The sequence below is a fragment of the Castor canadensis genome, chromosome 6 (genome assembly GCF_047511655.1).
Source record: "Castor canadensis chromosome 6, mCasCan1.hap1v2, whole genome shotgun sequence".
NCBI lineage: Eukaryota > Metazoa > Chordata > Mammalia > Rodentia > Castoridae > Castor > Castor canadensis.
The window spans coordinates 167,929,820-167,953,982 of record NC_133391.1 but is presented as its reverse complement, the minus strand read 5'-3'; the positions used below and the strand labels follow the sequence as shown (position 1 = coordinate 167,953,982).

The 24,163-nt window shown below is 37.4% G+C and overlaps 1 protein-coding gene across 5 annotated transcripts in view; it reads right to left on the bottom strand.

Moving 5' to 3' along the window:
- Positions 1 to 24,163, bottom strand: part of Ctnnd2 (catenin delta 2) — an 858,282-nt gene that overhangs the window by 717,208 nt on the left and 116,911 nt on the right. The window contains exon 4 of one of the 5 annotated variants that reach the window (XM_074077728.1): positions 10,494 to 10,604. The exons of the other annotated variants lie outside the window; for them this stretch is intronic. The gene's annotated coding sequence lies outside the window, so the exon portion shown is untranslated. The remainder of the gene's footprint in view (positions 1 to 10,493; positions 10,605 to 24,163) is intronic. 5 annotated transcript variants of the gene reach the window in all.

Sequence of the window (24,163 nt, the reverse complement as noted above, 5' to 3'; positions counted from 1 at the left end):
GGAAGAATAAATACCATGTGTCCTTTCAAAGGGTAGTCAACAAAAGTCAAAGATTTTAAACTAAATTTCTGACATGTTGTCTTTCATCATTCTGATTATACCCCAGGGTTATCAATCTTTGAATGTGGTATTTTTTCTGCAATATAAATCCTATAAAAACCAGTATTCATTAGTTTCAAGAAAGTTTACTTTTAAAAATTTTACATAAATCCTTAAGTTTTGTCACTAGGGTACTAATTACTTTTGAGAACTTGAGATGGAATGCTAGGTTTGTTTTTATGGGGGAGGGGTGCTTGCTTGTTTGCAGTACTGGGGATTGAACTCAGGGCCTCACACTTGCTAGGCAAGTGCTCCACCATCAAAGTCATTCCCCCAATCCTTTTGCTTTCAGTTTGTTTTTCAGATAGGATCCCACTAACTTTGCCCAGGCTGGCCTTGAACCTTACTCTTCCTACCTTTTATTCCTCAGTAGATGTGATTACAGGCATGTTGTATCATGCCTGGCCCCAGGATGCTAGGTTTTTAAAGTCATTATGATATTAATATCTTTTTTTTACAAAATTAATTTTTAATTTAAAAATAATAATTGTATACATTTATAGGCTTCACTGTGATATTTTCATCTTTCTTTACCTTCTAGAAGGATTAAATCAAGACAATTAGCAATTTCACCACCTCACACACTAAGTTTTTGTGATGAAAACTGGAAATACATAAAAGGTTGTTATCAACTATAGTCACTGCTCTGTGCAATAAATCATGAAAGTGATTCCTCCTGTTTAGCTGAAACACGGTGTAATTTGATCAGCCCTCCATGTTCCTCTATACCTCCTTCCCCTGCCTCTGGCAATCTGGTAACCACTGTCCAATGAAGGCTGTCATCATCTAGGAGCCTACAACATTCAAAACCTGGAGGTAATTTCAGCAAAGTTGTTAGAAAAGCGATTTCTGTATACAGTTACAATTATTTTATGCAATCATATCATATTTTAAATCTTAGATATGAGTAAACAAGTTTAAGATGACATTACCAGGATAAAAATGATACTGTCTCATATTCTACAATATATTTTTACCATTTCCTACTGTATTTTTAAAGGACGATAAATGGTCACACCTTTGCGAATATTGTCCTTACACCTTTAGGTGTCTCTGTTTGTACTTTCTTCTTTCTCTTTCTCTCTCTCTTTCTCTTTTTTTTTTTGGAATATTTACAATGCCTCTCATGTTCAGCAGTTATCACTCTCTGATACACAAATTATTACTGAATAAAACTTCAAATATTTCAATATGTAACTTATAAAATCTGCCAACTACAAGTGTTCAGAAATATTAAGCAAACTTAAAGAGAACACACAATAACACTAAGAAAAAGAATTTGTGGCTCTATTGTCTATCCTCCCCCAAAAAAAGTCTGCCAAATAGGTCAGAAGCAGGGACCTCTCTACATGGAGCTGTCTCAGCCCTGAGTCTGTCTGGAAAGAGGTCCAAGAGAGAACCTGATTATTATCTAGCTTTTCAGGCCATTGTTTTGTTCACAAACTCTCCTAATCTTTAAAAGATGCTTAGTAGATAAAATTTCAATCAATAAAGAATAATATTATTTTTAAATGGATTAGAAAAAATATGAAAATTCTCTTCAATGTAAAAATCTTTTGAACTCATCGAGATTATTAGAAGCACAGTAACAACCTCTTGACATAAAAATTTGTTTTTATATACAAATGTCCATGATTCTCAAGGAAATACCCCCAAATCTCAATTATACCAATGCTGTAAGCATGTAGGTTTTGGTTAGAAAAAACTATAAATTTTTACCTATAAAATTTTTAGTTTTCTTTTCCTCCATTCAGATTTCCTATCAGTTCATTTTTGTGTGTCATATGAAGAAGCAAAACACGTAACAATAGCATACCACTCCTAACAGGTATATTAAGAATATTATCTGTATGTAGACAATACTTATGATAATTAATACTTATGCAGTAAGTGCTATGAAGGCATAAGCAAAGTTTTAAGCTATAGTTAAACAAATACTTTTTATATGACTATAACAGCATTGAGTATTTAGTGTGTACTAGGCAGACAATCTAAACTCTTGGCCAACAGTGACTCAATGTAGCAAATCTAAGTTGCTCTTCTGTTATCATCTGTAATTCCTGAAGGTAGAACTGAGATCCAGAGAAGTAACCTCTGCACCCATGTGACCACTGTTCTTGATAATTAGACTGCTGCAACTCTACAGGATGCCTCCTAATATCGATGTCTATGCAAAACATAATCCATTAAAAAAAAATTCTGTGACTTCAGACTATGCTAGGTCCAGAAACAGGAATTAAGGACTGATGCAAAAGATAAATAAGAAATGATTTCTTCAGAGGGAAATAATGTACATGGAGAGCAGATCTAAAGTATGAATTTTAGTTACGAAGAGGAGAGTTTACAGGCAGAAATGTCTCCAGAAGGCTTACTAGTTTGGTGTTCCAGTCCCTAACAGGAATTTGGCAGGGATTCTAGAAGTTCCTATAACTGGCTCCATTGAGCAACCCTGGCTGCCGAGCCCCATTTATGGTCAGCTGTCTACTTCATGGGAGTCTGGGGACCTCCTGTTCCGACTGCTTAAGGGGTAGATTACCAGGAGCTACCTGTGTTGCTACCAAATCCATTCACAAACTATTTAACTAAACATATGCAAGCCAATGAGCTATAATTGCAAGGAGAATAAGAAGGGTTTGTTTTGTTCTATTTTAAATGACTGCTTTGGTGAAATTCCTTTAAGATAGGCCACTAAAAATGTGAAATTAATTACAGATGGGATGGTTGCAAAGAGCAAGAGAAAAATTGCAAAAATCTAGATGGTCTCTCCCTGCACAAGTCTTCACAAGGGACTTAGATTCCCCACTCACTTTAAAAACACAGAAATTGCAAATCATAGTGGGCACCAGGAAGGCAGATGAGAGAGGAGAGGAGAGGAAGCGAGAATTCTCATTTGGCCCTCTTAAAGAGGAAACCCCTATTTCAATAAACCATCTCCTCATGCAAGATTAGGGAACACAACTTTACTCAAGTTAAAATAAATGAACATAGCACTTAGGTACTTTATGATTTCGCATTTTAAGTGACTCCTCTTGACAAACTGCTCTAAATCTTCTGGTTATAGATTTTACCAACCAATGTCTCAATAATTACTTGCTGAGTGAATAAGTGAATGAAAAGAATTGAAAGAATGAGCAAATCGATCATGTTTGAACTTATTTTGTCTGTTATGTGATTGTTTAGTTGGTCTTTTCACTGTGTGAGCATTTGTTTTGCCTGGAATCATTTACTTACTGGATCAATTAGTCATTTATTAACTTAATTAAGAAACAAGTGGCTACTGGTATTAGATGATGTCAGTAATTCCACAAAGAGAATGGTGCTGGGCTTTGAAGGGCCCTTTTGTTCTGCGTGGGTTCTGCCTTGGCTCTCTAGGGACTATGTCTGTGCACAGCATCCCAAGAAGGCAATGCAGGGAGAGAGACCGAGTTTATGGAACAGTAATTACTCTGCAAGTGATGCTAAATTTGAATTGTACAAGTGACTGAATTTCAATTTAGAATAACCAATCTACATATCATCTTATTGGAAAATCATTATCTAATTTCTGTGCACCACACATATAATTTGCACAACTGAAAATATGATTCTCAATTAGCTATTTTTAAAGAGTGGAACAACTCTCTGAACTCTGAACACAGGATTAAAGTTCTACTGATACATTGGAGAGACTGAACAAGATAGGAAGAGGACATTAACCAGAAATTGATTTGTAAATTTTATATTCAAGATGATATGATTAAGGTCATGATTAAGTCACAATTTAATCATTGTATAGGTATCTAGAGAAACATGAATTCCAAAGCATTGAATTTTATAAATTTAAATTGGTATGATGCTGCACAGACACATCACTAAATTCAACTTGCTAGAGTTCAGCACAAAGACTGCAATGCAGGATGGTGAGTCTGAGTCACGTGTGAGCACAGAGGACCGTTTGGGCTGGGGGATACCTATGGAGTGGCCACATAACATCCAGAGACCTAAAGCCAGTGATCGCTGACATATACTACTTTATGCCATTAAAAAACGTGCAGCTTGTATTGGTCACCAAGACAACTTTCAATTTAAAATTACACTGATTGCATTAGACAAGACATTGGCAAATGTGAAAAGCAGCATTCTATCACGATTAGAAAACTGTGAGGACTGAGAAAGTGACTGAATCACACGTAAACTAAATGGCACAGCGGAATTTCTTAGAAAACCCATTATGTACATATATGCGACCTGTTTGTTTTTGTGAGTCTCTCTACGTAGCCCGTGCTGCCCTGGAACTCACCGTGCTTCTGCTCTGCCTCATGGGTGCTGGGATTACAGGTGTGCGTCACCATGTCTGCTGCATAGGTGACAGCTAACGCATTGAACTTCTATCATGCATAAGATAATTTGTACCTTTAAATATGAAAACACATTTATTGGGATAACATGGTGAAATTTCAACTTTCCTTTGTCAACTGCAGAGTCCCTTAAAAAGATGACAACCATTCCACACGCTTCTTCTTGGCACAGAACAAAAACTACATGAGTAGCCACTGAGCAGCCCAAGGGAGAGCAAGGACTCTTTGCTGAGACATTTTATAAATGGAAAGGTAATGAGGCAAAAAGGAATTAAGTAAGGTTTTCAAGGTCATACCCTGAGTCTTTAATGGAGCAGAGAATAAAACCATAAGTTTTGGCTATTAGATCCATACTGTAATGTCTACAGCATCTTCCAACTTTGTACTCTTGCACAATGAACCAAAATGATGTACTTGGCACTGGACAAGCCTCAAATGTGTAATAGGAAAAACTCACTTATCCAAGACACCAAGGGATCCAAAAGAGAGTGATTCCAAAAAGTTAATGATAGACAAAATATAGGTGCATAACCTCCAAATAAAAGCTAAAAACAGATAACAGCATTCAAGTATATTTTTCCTTTGCTTGCTTTTATTCATGCACATTGCATTGACCTTGTTAGTTTAATATAAGCCTTCTTAAATAATAAGATTAACAGTCTGGGAGTTGCCTGGAGCAATTCTGTTTAGGAGGAACATCTTCAACGTGAGCCAGTAAAAGGCAAATACTTCCTTCTATCTTGTTTTCTCCTGCCTATTTGTGAGTTTGAATCTGAAAGCAAAAGAGCTTGCAAAAAAGAAGAAGAAGAAGAAGAAGAAGATATAATTCATCAACTGAATCTTGCCTGGATCATTGTTCTTAATGTAGGGCACTGAACCTCTTCCCACTTACTGCTGGCGAAGACTGAAAAAGGCAATCGAAATAGGAGAAACACACTCTTCCTCAGAGCCCCGTTACTTTTTCTGCCAAGATACATGAATCAACACAAGCCTATGAAAATAAGTAACTGACTAAAAATCCTTTATGTCATTTTATTTTAGTGTGTTAACCTGTTATTCGGCTTATTAGTGCCCAACCTGCCTATGGTTCCACTGACTAAGGAAACTTATGTAGAAAAAAAAGACAATCTAGCTTTAATTATGTGCCAAACTTGACCAGTGAGTGTTATAAGAACTTTCAAAGTAAGCATTGAAGAATTAAGAGAGAACAGCTTACTTGAATGCTATTTTACACAATTCCTCACTACATGAAGAAACACCTGTAGGATACACTTTTTGGGTGCAAAAATTGACAATATAAACTTCAACATGTGCAGTGGAAATTTGTGTTTTTGTCTAAGCAGCAGCCTGGCTCCCTTCTTCTGTTAAATGTATCTTAAGTACACCTTGACATTCTTATCCTTCTAAGTCAGCATGAACTTCAGGGGTTTTCTAATCAAAGGTACTCATCTATGTAATGCAGATCAATAGCTATGTTTAATCCAAGTTCTTGTCCCAAAATCCATGCTCTAACACCTGGAAGCTTTGAGTGTGTTATAGAAATGGCAAGGGAATTACTGCAGGTGAAAGTAAACTGGTATTAGCTGACTGTGAGATTATGGTTGACAATCTGAGTGGGCCCATTTACAAGTGGAAGAGAGAGGCAGGGAGGTCCAAGTTAGAGAAGGAGAAAGGACAACAGAAGAAACGGAAACAATCCAATGTTGGCTTTCAAAATAAAGTAAGCCATGAGCCAAGGCATGTGGACAGCCTCTACATGTTGCAAAAGGCAAGTGAACAGATTCTCCGGAGCCTCCCAAAGCACTGCAGCCCTGCCAACTGTTTGCTTGTAGGCTAGTCTCAGGTTTTGGACTCCTGACCTCCAAGAATATAAAATAACAGATCTGTGCCTCTACATTTATGATAATTTGCTATGGCAGGCATAGGAAATGCACCATCTTTCTTCTCTGGCTGATTGTGGATGTGTCTCTAATCCAATGGATGACTCTTTAAATTTGGGGAAGAAACACAAGGATAGAAAAACAGCTGAATTTGAATTTTCCAGTAGCGAGAACCCAAAGTCACTGTCAACTAGTGCCTGCTGTTTCTTTTCTTGGAGTTGTTCTTCAACTTGTCCTTCGTCAAACCTGTCTCTGAGTGTTACCTTTTCTCTTACAAACATCACACATAGTTCTTATAAGTGTCTTCTCTTTTTTATTAAGTGAATCTATAGTTTCTTTCATTTGTGGTCACAGATCCAAAGTTATGTAGTTAATTCAGTCAGGTACTTAATCCGATTGTAGCAGTGCCATTGGTTGATTGTACTATTGAAAATGAGTTACTGAAGGCAAGATACTGTTCTCTGTTGTGGGATCGAGAAGTCAAGAACAAAAACAGTTTTTTTTCCAACAAAGTGCTTATAATCTAGTAGCACTGCCAACTCAAATAAACATAAACTCATAGCAGGTAAAATAACACCCAGAAAAAAAGCAAGAAATATTATCCCACAAGCACCAATTCATAGTGCAAATTTATCAGAATTTTTGGCCATGGAACACTGAAACTTGTAAGATTTGTCCACAAGAAGTGAGTCACTAACTCTCTTGTTAAGTAGGGCCCTTCCTTTCTTCAACTTACAAGTGCTCATAAAACTTCTATTTGAAGCACTAAGCCTAGCAAGGCCAGGACAATGCAGGCAGGTTCTTGCAGTCCTGTGGTTCAGGGTAGGCACATGCACAGAGAGACAGAAGCTGCAGTGAGATAAATGCTCTCATGGCAAGATGGGGATGGAAGAGTAGTTGCAAGACGTAGGAACTTGCTGACAAGTTCTGGGTCAGAAATGGGTCACTAGGAATGTGGAGGGAAGGGGATCCCAGTAACGGGAGACGTAAGCTTCAGCCCATAATACATACAGCAATATTCTAGACTGTCAAATGGATCAGAAAAGTGGAGTGAAGACCCGAAAAAAAGAATCTTAGAGGATGTGACTGGAAAGAAAGTCAAGTTCAGGCCAGACAATGTCTTGTGCCTACAGTTGTTCATTTGCACTCCTTGGATACTATGAAGAACCTGGCAATGAAGTAAAATAATTTATATATAGGGTAATAAACTTCAAGATAGGATTTTAACATTTTGTAAAATTTTATTCTAAATGCAACTTGAAAATTAGTTTAAGAAAGGGTATAGGACTCACGGGAGAGCCCAGTTGTAAGGCTCTTCTAGCAATCTGAGTATGCAGTAATTCAAATAAGGAAATAGAAAAAAGGGAAAAGATTGACGGTAACAAAAATAACATGAAGAAAACCATCTAATGGGCACGGGTTTCTCAAAATAATAATTTGTTAACAGATCTATTATTACATATCTATTGAAATAATTTTAAAATAGTAAAGTATTATCTTTTCATTAAATAAGAATTGACCCATTATACAAAATTAATAATTATCACAACCATGAAAGCAAAAACAGAGGTTTGCGTTTTGTATAAGACAAACTCAGCTATAATTCAGGAACTAGAGATCACATGTTACCACTCCACTTGTGCATCCTAGACCTAAAATGACGATGACAACAGTAATAATAATGGGAGATGTATATGAAGGGAGGACAGTCTGGGGAAGGGTGAAGAGGAAAAAAGTACTCTCTCTCTCTCTCTCTCTCTCTCTCTCTCTCTCTGTATATATATGAAGATGACATAATGAAAGTCACCAAGCACATTTGAAAAAGAGGGTATGGGAATATAATGGAGGAGGTGAACTTGTTCAAATTACACTGTACATGTATATGGAATCACTGCAATTAAACCACCTTGTATTATTAATGTACACTAATTCAAAAATATAATAAAATTATTTTGAGAAAGACATACCAGTACTCCAGCACTTTAATACTCAACTTGGGGAAATCCTATGGCATTTACATCAGGCATTTAACTCTCTCACTTGGATAGTGAGAACATAAGTATACATGAGTTTTTCCAATTAGTTTAGACTGAATAATATCTACTGGTACTTGTCATTCATCATCTCCTTGGTGACAATGAATGCAGATCCCATGAGGAGAATAAGTGAAAAGCATTCCACAGGGATAATAATACAAGCTACAATAGTGTTAATATTGGTGGCTCAGAGCCATTATTCACAATGGGTAGCCTGAGGGAGACTTAACTGACTCTCCTTTCAGTCATGTTGCACTGCTCTGCTTTGGATATGGCTTAATTGTATCCCTCAATGTTTTGTGTATTGAAATTCAATCTTCCTTCTAAGTTATTTAAAGGAAGGAAACTTAATCTGACCATGGTGTTTAGAACTGGCACCTTTAGGAGGTAATCAGGATTAGATAAAATCATCACGGTGGTACCCCCATGATTGAATGTTGGTGAGTTTATACGAAAGAGAGTGACCAGGAAAGACACTCACGCACTTGCCTGCATCACTGTGAGACTCTGACAGCAAGAAATCCATCTCCAGATGTAACCCCCTCTCCTTGTGCCTCCAGAACTATGAACATGATAAGTTACTCAGTCTGTGTTATTCAGCTGTGGGCAACAGAAGGTGAACCAGTACACACTCTCAGGACTGATGTGCTCTGAATTCTATTCCTCCTCTCCTGTCCTAAATATGGAAGTATGGTAGCTTTAAGTCTTAAGCCTACCCTGTATTTTAGGGCAGCATTTGTAAGTCAGAAGTCTTCATAGCAACATACATCTTAGGAAAGAAGAACACAGAACAAGGTCATTCAGCTCTGGCCAGGAGTGTATGTGCCCCACTATGTGCAAACACCTCTGAAGGGTGCCATCCATATTGTTATCTGAGTCCTCACTGGTCAGTATACCAGCAATGTGAGCTATCACCTGGGAGCTCACTGAAAGTAACAAATCACCTCTCCCCAAGCCTATTAAATGGAATCAGCATTGTGAAGGGATTGTGAGCACATCTGAGGAGCACAGAACAGAGAAATGGCTAGAATTGAGTAATGCATAACCTCTGCAGCTAAATGTGGAGGTTACCACTGCTTCACTGCAGGAAAACCACTAGCTGCACATCACCCATCAATTATTCCTATGTCGTGTGATGGCAGGTGTGAGGTTGTGGTCAGTGTCTGTGTCTACATGTGTTTAGATATACCATTGGACTTTTCAAAAAATGCAGAGCTCACAGTTGGTACCACTGTCTATTAAAAAAGAAAAGACCACCAAATACACATGTTATATTCAAGAGATGATTTACAGACTGGGATCAGTTGGTCATGCCTGTAATTCCAGCTACTCAGGAGGCAGAGATTGGGAGGACTGCGTTTCAAGGCCAACCAGGGCAAAAAGTTAGGTAGACTCCCCATCTCAACAAATAAACCAGATGTGAGGGCACATGCCAGTCATCCCTGTTACCTGGGAAGCATAAACAGAAGGATCTGCAGCCCCAGCTGGCTTGGGGAAAAACAAGAGACCCTATTCTAAAAATAACTAAAGCAAAAGGGCTGGGGACATGGCTCAAGTGGTTGAGCACCTGCCTAGGAGCACAAGACCAAGAGTCCAAACCCAAACAACCATCAACAACAACAGAAAAAGCTGTGATTTGGAAATGGGAAGAAATGAGAATTATACCCCTCTGAAGAGAGAGTCAGATGAATGCCCATTTTGTTTTACTGTGTTTTAGTAATCTCCAATATGTTTTTAGCCTAAATGCTAAATCACTGATACTGAGGGGCACGCAGAATCCAGAGTGCCAACTTCCCATGTAGGATCTGGGTCCTTCCTCTGCCCTCAGACACTTGGAGAACTCAGTGATGGATTGTTGTGTGGAGGTGTTCTGCTCAGACTCGTGTTGCTGTAGGTAAGAGCTCCCTCAGCTAACATAATAAAGTCAGTGTCTCCTAAAGGAGAGAGAAGATTCTTGTCATATCCTTTAACTTCCCTTAGAATCAAATCAGTGATTCTCAAATTACCATGTGCATCAGAATCTCCTGGGGACCTTGTTAAAAATGCAGCAGTCTAGGCAGCAAGTGAGATAATATGATTTGTAAGTTCTGCTGTTCCTTTAAGGATGCTATCCTGGGTCACTTCACTGCCCTGCACCTCACCTGAAGGCTAGACAGGAAAACTTCAGGGAAGCCAAGTCTCCCATGGCAGCTTTGTGGGGTTCAGTGCTCTGGCCTCCAGGGGTCCCACTCAAAGCCGATGTTGATGGGTACCTAACAGTATTAAAGGAAAATGATGTGGATAACGCACTAGTATTTGTCATTAACCCCAGTAAAATACCTAATATCTAGATAGAAGATAATCATTTCACATTTATCATCACAACAATGTCATCCACAAAGGAACTTAGTTTAATATGATCATTGAATAACTCCCACAAAGTACTTAAAGTGTATCTTACACATACTTATTATATGCTGTAAAATGCAGCATTCTTCTAACACTTAAAATGGCAATTTATTTTGCTAATCATTTTATGTAGTATCCGTTTGCCTGTAGCACTGAAGCAGACATTTAATTCACTAGAACCTGAATTATAGTAATGAAGGTTTAAAGATCAAATGAGATGGTAAGTAGTGATCCCACACAGTCAGCAGTACAAATGTGCAAATTTACACAAACATAAAATACATGCCTCAGGATTCAGCTTTCAACTGAAATCATTACATTACAAATGGTTAATAATTATATTTTCAAACCCCAGTAATAAGATGATTTGGCCATTCATAAATATGTATAATCTTTCTGTACCAACACTGTCGACACATAATTTGTTTTCCAACCCCACTGATTTTCTCCAGGCAGATGTATCATTTTCCAATTATGAAATTAAACATTCGATTTGAAAATATCTTGGCAGTGTAATTCCAGGTTTAATAACTTTCTGTGTATTTTCAGGAATATACTTGGCTAAATTTCAGGAGGAAATTATAAAATTCAAAATGGCTAATGAATTTAAAAGAATATAATAAGCCTCTGGGAACTAGTTTCACCATGGGTTAAATTGTTTGGGACAGCATAAAGCTTTTATGTCTGGGAAAATCTTTGGAGAGGAAAATCCACCATTATAGGCAGAGCTGGAGAAACAGAGACTCCCTGGAGCTTAGCAGACTTACCGACATCACAAAATAAACCTCTGTGTGCTTAAAAAACCAAAATAATATTCATGGAATTTGAAAGCAACTTATTATTGTAATGGTAATATGAGGACTTAGTAATGAACCAGTATGACATAAAGTAACCATAATTAGAATACATGAGGAATTTAAAATGCTGTTGAAGATTCAGAGTTTGTTGGCCATCTGTTTTACAAAGAAAACTAGAATGGCTATTCAATATGGTGAAGAATATATTTTTCATTTTATGAAATAATTTCCAATATTTAGGGAACTACTCATGAGTGCACTGTTCAAAGGAATGGGAGGGAGGTGACATGCTCTGATACCATCCTGTATCCTAACTCAGAGTCATTTATCTGGCCCTGGGTATCTGACCCATGCTGAGACAGAACCTGACCTGGGACTGTTGGATTGAGCAATTCCTGAATCTTTCTCCAATGAACATAGCTGTAAGATGTCAAGTTTGAGAATAGTGAGTGCTTACATTTCCCACCACATGGGAAAGAGGGAGAGAGGGAGGGATGGAGGAAGGGAGGGAGGGAGGGAGGGAGGGAGGGAGAGAGAGAGAGAGAGAGAGAGAGAGAGATTGAAGAGAGAAAAGAGAGGGAACACACATCAGGTACCCTAAAAGAAGCTGCAAGGTGACCACTTTCAGCTATTCCCTGAGACTCAGCTATGTTGCTCTTCTTGTGTTACAAAAACAAACCAAACCACTTCCTTTTTTATGATTTGGATTCTATGGGAATCACAGATTTCCACTAGTATGCTCATAAAAACACAACATATACATGAAACGACAAGCTATAGATTACAAAAAGGAAGAAGCTCAAATTTCTTACCAACCTAGAAATATCCATATTTCTCACAGATTCACATTGTTAGTGCTATTTTTCAAATTTCATTTGAGCCTTAAATATTTTTTAAAAAATATTAATTAGTGCAGGACTATAGTAGAAAACATAAAATATAAATAAAGAACATAATTTTAAAAGAATAGAGCTAAAACACTTCAAAATATCACCATTTAGGATAAATGAGACATATCTGATTTTTTTAAAGATATACATAAAACAAAATTATATATTGTTGCTTCATAGCATGAAGTCTTCAATTGCTACTTTCCGCCAGCCCCTTTCTGTATCTACAATGTTTTATGTTGTCATTTTAATGACTGCATATTCTGTTATTAGCTAATGCCTTATAATTTATCTACCTGGTCTACATTTTGAGTATGTAAAGTGCCTCCCATCTCCCAGTCTTAAAAGATACTGAAACAGAAGCATTTTCTACTTTTTCCTCTAAGACAAATTCTTTGGGATGGAATTACTGCCCTAAAGAGCTAAGTGATTTTAGAGCTTTTGAAACAAAAACTTCATTCTATGCATGCTATTGGATTTGTGAGAGTGGTCATTTTTATCTTTTTTTTACGATCTGCACATTCATGATCTTTACCCATTTTTCCTTTATGGAGATAGCAATTTTCATACAGACATTTCTTTCATAGGAGAGAGACTGACTTTCTAACTAGCATATCCATGCATCATGGTTTTTCTTATTTTTTCCTATATAATTTATTTTATACGGATTTTGCTACTTAGAAACTTGAAGTTTTAATCTTGAGAAATCTTGACTTTCTTATTTTTTCCACTGCATCTCCAAGAGTATAAAAATAGTTACATTTTCTTTTAATTGTTTCTGAAGTTTTATTTTTTTAGACAAAATTATATCTCTAGAATTTATTTTGGCCAAGTATAAAGTCAAGTGAGGGAACTTTTTTTATCAAGTTTTCTGTTGGTGGAATTAATAATAATAAGAATAGCAATATAAAATTTACAAAGGACTTCATAATGTTGGGTCCATGGAAGAGCTTATATGGACTTGGAGTATTTATTTTAAACTGCCTATGAAAAGTTGAATGTCTATTCCTTTTTGAATTCTACTAAGTCCAGAGCATATTCCAAATTCTCTAAGTGGTATATCTGCTCTAAACAGTGATGATCTTTGCTTTAAAGAAGGAACTAGGTGAGACATCAGCTTTCCTTTCCTTTTAAGAAGGTGATTCATCCCTTTTAATTTCAGCAGAGCAGACACAGCCCTAAGATCTTCCACCTTTGAAGACAATGTTCCAATGAAAGGCCACCCAAAGACCAACAGCTAACACCAGTTCTTCTGTGGAAGCACAAGAATGGAGTCTAGAAACCTGGAGCAGAATGTGAAAATGCTGTATTTGAATATGGTCCAAGGTGGCAAAATGTGTCATCTTCTTCCTCCACATATAAGTTCTCACAATGACTTACCATAACTCAAATTTGGAAATAGGTTAGGTTGTGAACTAGTAGGAGGAATGCACCATTTCTTCCAAAGGCAGAATATATATGACCCAAACCATCATCTGGTGTCACACTGTCTAGGCTGGTACAAAGTTGGAATGAGGATATCTAATAAGAACCTTCTTGTGCTGAGTGTTTCTCCCTGCTGTCAAGTCAACCTCAGACGAGGGACAATGAATATCCCAGCTCCTCTCAGTAGTCTGCTGGCATTCATATACCCATTTGCAAAAGGAAGAGGAAAAATGCTCCCACATGTAAGTTTCAATATATTGGGAATCTATGTAAATGAAATGACTTTTTCCAAGCAGTAAAATTCACTTTTACTAGCTTTCTTATTTTGTGCAAGATTATGAATTATACAAATTAGTAATAACATTGCTGAAAATACATATATTATTCAATGTGCAACCAGCCAAATGAATTTGAAACTACTGTGATGCAGAATTAGTGATAGCAAATGTAGCTTTAGACCCAGATGCTGTTTAAGGACAGAAGTCTGAAAATTTTGTTTTGTTTTACATGTTACCATGTATTAGAACTCAATAAAAACCATGCAAGGAATACACAAATTCTGAATGAGCCAACCTTAAGAGACAATCATATAGATGCCATTAAATTATTAGCTTATTATAATAATTATTAAATTATTGGTTCATTAGAATGATCATTATTTTAAAGTATTGGCTTATTATGATAATGAAATTATTGGCTTATTATAATAACTATTATATTATTTTCTGATAGCAAGACAATGAGCAACAGGGATAACCCATGAAAACTATCTTAAAATTTGCACTCACTGTTATGAACAAGGTAGCCATGCTAATTTTTAGTCACTTACATTTTCAATTGTAAAATGGAAACAATGTATATCTCTGTCTGGATCTACGGGATTCATTTTTAACTGCTAAGTGTGCAAGTTTTTGTGTTTTCCATTCATGTGCTGACTGCACGTTAAAGAGGGTGATTTTGCTCATGTTGTCAAACCAGGAAGAAGTAGGAGGTTGACTGGTGTTTGAGTCAAAGTCTCAATTCTGAGTCCAGCAGAGAAATTGATAAATGGGAGGGGAGTTTCTTTAGTCAATGTTGAAGACTGCCCTTTGCCCCCTCGGTGGACAAAGACAGAAGGCATCTTCCTATGTTAAAATTATCCTATATCCAACAAGTTTATTTTTAATTTTAAATGTCAGCATAGCAGAATACCCTGCAAAACTGGTAGAAAATACTGCTGCCAGGCCCTATGTTTGGTGATGTCTCTATGTTCTCTGTGTTCTCCCTCAGTTGAATCTGATTCACCCATAGGGCAGCTTCATACTCACACATGACATGTGACATGTGGTGCATCCTCTGAGTTCATGTTTCACTCAAAGAACTGTAGGAAATGAACACAGAGCAATATTGGATTTTATGATTTTTAAAACTACTTTTTACTGCTTTCTGACACACTCTAATCCAACAGTTATCTTTTTATTCCCACCTTAAAGTATTTCACATAACTTGCATTGAAATAATACTTGTCTTTCCTAATCTGTCCTTGTATTCCACTGGTTTAGTACTATTTGGTTGAATGGACTATTGATGATAACACAAAGGGCACAAATGGATACAGGTGTGGGAGCAAGGCAAGTTGACTAGAATTTCCCTCTTAAGGTGGGTAAGGGTAAGGGAAGACTGAGATGAGAGGGGTGTGTGTGTGTGTGTGTGTGTGTGTGTGTGTGTGTGTGAGAGAGAGAGAGAGAGAGAGAAAGAGAGAGAGAGGATCAGTTCACCTGCAACATGGGTTAAGGCATAGTTATAACAGGCAAATACAAGGTGGATTAGTAGATGAGAACTCCCTTACATGGCAATCAACTGTTGCCACAGCTTATCCTTCACTTGAAATATCCATGTCAGTTATATGAGGAGGCACCAATTGTTGATATATAAATAAAGAACGGTTTTCTTTCTTTTCAATAACTGCTTCCTGTGTGATTTGTCAAACTTCCCTTTCCTGATGAGTGGCTGGTTTCCTTAACAATACTTCAGTCCATTTATTCAGTTTTCATCGGTTTTGGTTACTAAAAAATGGTCATTTCTGCTAACAGGAGTTAGCAGTTTAAGTCTCCAACATCACTCTCAACTAAAGTTCCCTCTCTAGCACATAAAGGATAGAGCAGGGATTCCACCCTGCAACCTCATTCCAATTCCAGGGTTTGGGGAAGGATAAGGAAAATTTTTAAAAGATCCAACCTCCTGTTGACTTTCTCTGTTGAATGTAAGGTCCTTTTTCTTTGGAGGTTTCTGGCCAGTTAACTCCTGGAAATACAAGATCTCCCTCACTCTCTCAACAAAGACCCCAGCATCTGCCTTGGGCATTGGAGGCAGAGCCAAAGCCTCTAGCTGATGGCCTCTGGGACTTTCAAGACACATTCTGAACACACTATAGTGTCTCCTAGTTTGTCAACACCTCCAATCTCATCTGTTCTTTGCTCCCAAAGCTGAAACCCCTGACACAGGTTGGACTCATCCTTCTCACCTCCAGAAGCCAAGAAGTTAGGCACCCACCAGGCCACAGCTTCCCTATGGTTAGCCTCACCAAGCCTGGGAAAGAGATGTCTTTCTCCCAACATGTGTCATCCTTCAGCTTCCCAAGTGATAATGGAGACCGTAGGAAAGAAGTACCTTCTTGCCTTCATGCAGTCTCTCCTCTGCCTAGAAAAGACTGGAAAGGATGGCCTCTGCTCACCATGAGTTCCCTACAAAGCCCTTGATATGCCTGCTCTGTTCTCTTGCCTGGAGAGTGCTGAGGTTCTGGTGGTCATTCTCAGAAATAGCCCATCCTTGAGTTTCACCACCCTAAAGCTGGCAAACCTCTGAAGTAACAATGTGACTAAATCAATGGCCTCCATTCCCCAGTCCAGAAGATATCACCTAATATCATATCCCCAGTCACAGATATCTCCAGCAGTATTATCCATAACCCAAGGAGTCCACTCCCAAATGGCTTCTGAATTCAGTGCTAGATGGACAACAGGAAACATGACTGGTCCATGGATTTCTATATGCACTTCTTTACCCCAAAAAATTACTCTCCATGTTCATTTCAATTCGAATTATGTAACCTCCTCAAACCACTTTATTTTTTATAGGCATTGCTGTAACTAAATCCATGAATAGACTGTTTTCAAGCTAGGTGTGTAAAAGTAGACCTGCCATTAACGCACACCTGTAGCTCCCAGGCAGTAGGGTTAACAAGTGCTATGTCACAGAACCTTCCCTGCAACAGATAGCTACAAAACACTAATCCTTACCAGGCACTGGTGGCTCACATCTGTAATTGTGGCTACTCAGGAGGCAGAGATCAGGAGGATTGTGGTTTGAAGCCAGCCCAGGCAAATAGTTCTTGAGACCCTATCTCAAAACAACTTATCACAAAATAGGGGTGATGGAGTGGCTCGAGCACTGAGTGCCTGCCCAGCAAGTGTCAAGCCCTGAGTTCAAACACAATTGCAGCCAAAAAAATCCCCAAAACACTAATCCTTTTCATAGAAAGGAACCAAGAAGTGCTAGATGGAACCAAGTTTGCACTCCAGTCCAGACACATTGAAAACAAAAGCCTACGCATTGCCATTATTGTGCTGTCTTTTTTACTACAGTACATTGCTAACCTACAAATACCCTAACGTGATCATGTTCCAAATTCCAGCATTAACAAAGCCACAAAGAAATAGTGATGATTCAAAACAACCTGCCCTTTTGGGGGCTTATAATCAAGTATCAGGGGCCCTTTCCCCCTGGATCTTGCTTTTTCTTTTTATTGTGCATCAACTATCTTTTTGTAGTAATTTTTTTTATTTGAATAGTATTTGATAAAACTTCAGGGTGCCCTGTGAACATGAAATAGGTTAAGCTATGTTTTGGAATAAATGGTAGGAACACAAGTGCAAAGCTCTGCTTTTCTCTGAGATATAGGAAATAGATACAGAATAATTAATCCATAGAGGTGATTCATCAACTGTGAATACAGGTAAAATTAAGATTTGAGCTCTTTTTCCTTAAATGTCTCCACACTGAATTACACTCACAATACATCACAATTATCCCATTCTATCTTCTCTCCATATATTTGTTCCTTGCCCTCTTTAATTTTTAATTCCTATTTGAAGTCACTATTTATAATTCATTGCTATAATGCTTTTCAAAGCTGCATATATTAGGGGGATCATCTAGGCTTCTAAAATATATTAACATCTGAAATTCTGATGCAATTGGGCTAGGGTGGGAGTGCACTGTATCCACATAAATGTATAAAGACTGGCCTGCATGTATGTGTGTTTTCTTGCAAAATTTTACCTGTTCTTATCTGGTGCTGGAATATTTTAGTGATAGTTATGTATCACTACCACTAACTTATTTCAATCAACATCTCCCCAAATCATCCGTTCAGACCTAATTCAACCTTTTTACTGTTTTTGAACTGTCTGGTTTCACCAAAAAAGGGGCTCACTATTTTCACATACTCCATTACTGTATTCTATCATGATATTCAGACTTCATTTCTCTTGGACACAGTGATCATTCTTTCATATGCATATAACCAACTCCCTAATGTCTCTGATGTTAATATTTCAGGGAACTCAGTAACTGCCCACTTATGTTCACTGCCCCAATTTAAAGCCAAGTAAAAGACTGAGAAAGGATTCAGGCAAATGAATATAAAGCAATTCACTTTTCATGCAAGTCTACTAGAGTTTGGATAATGGGGCTCACAGCTGCTGCCCTGAGGGAATCCTAACACTGAAGCACGTACACAGCCTGACCAATGAACTGTGGCTGACATTGGTCAACTTAATGCACTACAGAATGAATAATGCAGAGATACAATCCAAATAGAAGAGACAGGGAAGGGATCGTGCACTCCCAGCATCTTCTCTCAGAATTTTCTAGTGTGCCTCCACATGGAAAGAGAACACCAGGCAAGTGAACTTTCTGCTCCCCAGCCTGTGCGTATCACACACCTGTACATGATCTCCACTGGCAATAGTCAACTGTGTGCTACTCTTTCATCTAGCAGCTCTTCCCACTTGCTGCCTGCAATGACATCATTTGCTGCATTTCAAAGCAAACATCACCCTGCAGTAATGTTCAGGGAATTCCTAGCTTCCCTCCTCGAGCCTTCAGGAGTGGAGATAATGTCCTGACCAGTACAGCTACCTGCCCTCCTGTCCAAGGCAAGACAGGGTGCCTCTCTATGATGCCCTGGCTGACAAAAGCAAAGAGAGTCAGGGAGTAGCTGTGTAAACCATACACATAGTAGGACTTGCTATTGTAAAACAAAACAGAACAAAAACAGCAGCAGTTCACAAAACTTACTAGGGAATAAGTTGACTTTTAAACTTACAGGTTAAAATAAATCCATGGGACAAATAGACTGGACACAGTAAAGGAATTATGGTTGCCCTGTTGAAGATGACACAAGCAATTGAAAAACATTAATGCCAGTTGACACAATAGAGAAAAAGACATTATGTCAAGCAAATGTTCACAGAAGTCACAAGAACAATGGGAAAACACAAGAGAAATTATTAATAAGTAATATGCATTTTTTTCTTGAAACTTAATGTTAAGTGATGAGCAGATGAAAAGAATATGGTTGTAATGGCGACTCAAAGAATGTTAGTAGCAACTGACTTTAGGAGGTTTTACTTTGCAAGGGGAATGTGCAGGGCAGAAATCTAAAGTGGCCTCCAATGACCCATGCCTTTCCTTCTCTCTGTTTAGGCATGAGAAATACCTATGAATATAATGGATGTTACTCCAGTGATTAAGCAAAGATATTTTATTTTCTGGTAGAATTATGGTCCCTAAGCAGCTAACTTCCAGTTAACCAGAAAGAAGGTATCCTGGCAGGTCTGATCCACTAGGTCATCTCTTTAAAAGTGTCCAGGAATGAGTGACTTGAAGTAACAGACTCTCTCCATTGCTGATCTTGAAGAATCAAATGCCATGAATTCAACTGACAAATAGAAATCGATTTTGTCAACAACCTGAGAGACCCTGGAAGTAGATCATACCCTAGTTGAGCCTGCAGATGAGACTGCAGGCTGGATTATGTCTTCATTTCAGTCTGATGGCACCCTGAGCAGAGGACCAGTTGAGCCATGCCTGGACCATGCATGCTCAGAAATTGTGAGATAATAGATGTGTGTTGTCTTAAGCCACAAATTTTGTGGAACATTGCTGTGCAGTAATAGGTAAGTAATACTGAGATAATTTGCACCATGGTTTTCTTCCACTTTCCATGAAAATTAAGGAACTTCATGCATGCCTATTTTGCTCTTGTATGAGCACAAAGCAAAATGATTACAATTATTTATGTAATTATACAATTTACAGAGCCAAGCATCACTTAACAGTGACACATTCTGAAAAATGCGTCAGTAGTCAATGCTGTATCATGAAAACATCACAGAATGAACTTGTACCAACTAAGAGTACCAAGGCATCACTAGACAATGTGATCTCATGGGACCATCACACCTGTGATACAAGACAGCATGAAGTTTTTTTATTTCTGACAATAAAACATAAAATATACTTAATGAAGACATAAGTAATGTATCCAAACATTACAGAATTCACATATACCTGAAAGAGGAATATGAGAGTCTGTAAATCAAAAATAGCCAGTATTTATTTTGTAAGCCATGACTTTGTAGAGATTTTAAAAAGAAATGTCATAGACAACGGCTGAGGAAATGCTATTGTGCTTTTATAAAAAAACGATTTTTGACTACTTTTCAGTAACTTGAACATCAAATATAAAATGTCATTTCAAATATTTAAAGTATATAAAATATGAACTGGTTGCATAAGATATGTCCTACCAAAATAGTACATATTGTCCACGGAAGGGAAAGGAAAGTGCAAAGTAAAGTGTATAGAAGCATGCCACGCTTGCAGATCAAATAGTTTAACAGTCTTCACAACTAGAATCAAAATGTGTCTTGCAGAAGGAATCGACTTGGTTGAGATCTGATGGTGGGTCTTTAGCACTTCTCCCAACCTTCTCAACAGAGAGAATTTTCTCCTCGACTTTTCTCCTACAGAGGGGAGAGTGACATATCAGGGAGACCAGGACAAGGTATGTGAACCTGAGTTCCTTCTTATCTCCTCCTTGGAGGAGAGTATAGTATCCCTGCTGGACTCCTTCAGTTTTGCTCATTCCATTTAGGGCTTTATGATGAGCTTACCATGGCAGTGAGAGGTACTCATGATGCTTCTGTAGTTGTTATCAACTGCACTGCCTGGAGCAAACCCTGGGTGCTTCATGCAGTGTTCAACGTGAGGCCCAGCTCACCCGTCTTAACAAGCACATCCAATTAGCAAGCATGTGAGTTCAACAGGTAACCACCAAAGCCAAGCTGTGGATGCCTGGCTGGTCCACAGTCACCACACCCTACCAGATCTTCCCAGGAAGGACTGGGGCTGCTACTTCTTTCTCAGAAATCACAATTCACTTCTGCAGCTGTCACAGTTCCATTTTAGAAAAGCAAAGTGGAAGATTGGCCTGTGATAAGGGAATTCTTCAATTTGCATAGTTCCTGGAGACTTCCTTCTGTTACTCTATTAATTTATTAACACTTTTTAAAGTGAGGTAGCTTCCCAAGATGCTCTCTGTCAGATAAATCATTGAGGTGGTTATAAATAAAGCATTACACTTTAAGTCCCTTGGTACCTAACCCAGAAAACTAAATGCTGCTCATTTTCCAGAGATGTTATGAAAATTAATTGATGGTGATGATTCAATTCTTTCCTAAAGTTAAGAAATGCAGGAGCAAGATGAATAAGCAAATGCTTTCTGATGCTAGACAGAACAAACACAGCAATGTGAAACTGCATTGGGATTCTGAGAACAGACGATTAGCTTATTTTGAATGAAAGGAACTGGACCCAAGCAGTTCTTTTCATGAAGACTTCTCTTCTTCAAAGTTGGCATTTTACCTTAGTAAGTTCCATGAAGGAAACACTTACCTTTAATTATCTGAAATGTTGATATTTTTACTAACAAACTAAACTTGGTAGTTTAGGGAGATCTTAAAGTTTACCTACATTTTATTTTATTATTATACCAGAGTTACAATGTTTTCTGTAATACTCAAATAACATTGTGGGTCAGGAATCAGATGATGAAAATGTCTCTACTCCCTTATGCTTACCTTCCACAAAGAACCTAATACTTAAATAATAAGGTTACATCAAATCAATAAGCTAGAGATAGCTGTGTGTTAGAGATGTTACAGGTTCACTGATGCCAACTTAGGACTATGCAACAGTGGACAGGTAATTAGAATCTTGAAACGGGGGAGGAACAGTCATTTATTGATATCTATAAACTTTCTTAATTTAAACAATGGTACCTTACACAATATCCTAGAAAAGCACAGCTGAGACTGTTAAGGATAAAACAGCATCATTAAACAGTACTCTAAATAGAGCTGAGTAAAATTGTTATGCGTGTGTATACCTAGATTGAACCGTCTGTGCATACTTCAGGTATACTAAATGTCACCAAATAAATACATTACCAGTTTAGCAAAACATTTGAAAGTAAATACCAAATCATAAGTAAAATAAAAGCAACTATAGTAATAGCTGTAATTCATGATTTATTAAGTACTATATTTCAAACACTTTTCAAAGGAATCGCTTACCTACCAATACATCTGCTCAACATGGCTCACATCACAACTGCTATGACAGTCTATCTGCAAGTAATGCACCAATTATTGAAGGTAGTTGAGAACGTTAAGTTTTATGTCTACGTAGGTTGGATTTGGTGCATTTTAAGGTTTTTCATTAACAAAAAGGATTACTGGAACTCCATTTGAAATATTTGGCTGCCTATATTGGAAATCATTGGATTTCATACAAAATTCTATCCCTTAATAAAGCAAACAGGGCATGTGCTTGCCTGCGTGTACATGCATGTGTGAACATGCCTGCACCACATAGGTTCTAGATTTAAGATGCAATATGAAGGATTATTTCCAGTAAGATTAATTTATACATCTGTTCTTGTGCTTGCAAAAAAGAAAAGTGAAATATAGTTCCTCTTTAGGGGGAAACAATTCTATTTCCTACTGATGAAATATTCAAATGTATTTCTACTTGGAAATGAAATTAAAGAATACATATTGACATGGCCTTATAAATTAGATAAGACTGAATTCCCAGCAAATGTAGCAGCTATTCATGGGTAGATCATTGCTTGACTTCAAGTTTACTGCTTTGGGAGGAGATACGCTTAAAATCTAATGATGTCTCTCTGGTTAAAATGCTATCTGAAAGTCTTTTTAGAAGAATTCACAGCAGAAATCATATATATATGTAAATATATCATATGCATAGATATATGTTTATATATTTACATGTGTAGACATGCATGTGTATGTAAGTAATGATATTCAGGACTCCAGACTTTTGCGGTCTGGTTATTAAGGTTATTCCTACACATTCGCTTTGAGTCAGTCTAATAACTTCAGGCTTGGTATTATGCTAAGCATCGTGGTCCTACATTGAAATCTGTGAGGGCCAACCACTATCAGCTCCAGGAAAGACCAACTCACCACAATGTCTCTCAATACTTCATACCTTTAAAACACTTTGCCTTTCATCAACCTGAGGTTTACACTTATGGTGTGAGGAGAAAAATTCAATATTACCTTGTTTTTCCACATAAACACCTAATCCAGCATTAAGAGAACAACAGTGATTTGAGAAATGTCTTTTCCTTCCTCCCACATATGAAATTCTCACATACTGTGGGTCTATTTCTCGTCATGTATTATTGTTTTGAAGACGTGGTGAGGTAATTCATTCAAATGAAAAGCAGCACAATACCTGTGCATACTCTGTCTTATTAACATTACAGCTATTTTGTAATCTATCTTTGGATTATTTTGTTCATTTACATTTATATGTGATTTTCTGAATTAATTTTTTTTGCTACTCTTGAAAAATCTTATTGGAGTTTCTGTATTGCAGACTAGTACATTTGTTCATCAAGATCAATTTTCTTCTTTATATTCAAAGCTTCTATAACCTGCTTTCCCATTCATAAACCTGGTGTCTCCTTTTACTTTAGTTTTCTTTATGGTCTTATATAAAATTTTATAACTTTGTCCTAATGTGATTTGCATATTTTTGTTAGGATGTTATACCTACATTACTTGTCATTTTACTGTTATTACAAATGTGACTGCATTGTGTATTTTCTAGTTTTTGATGCCTACTATACAGGAAAACTATTGCTTTCCTGTTTTCATTTTCAGATTTGATTTG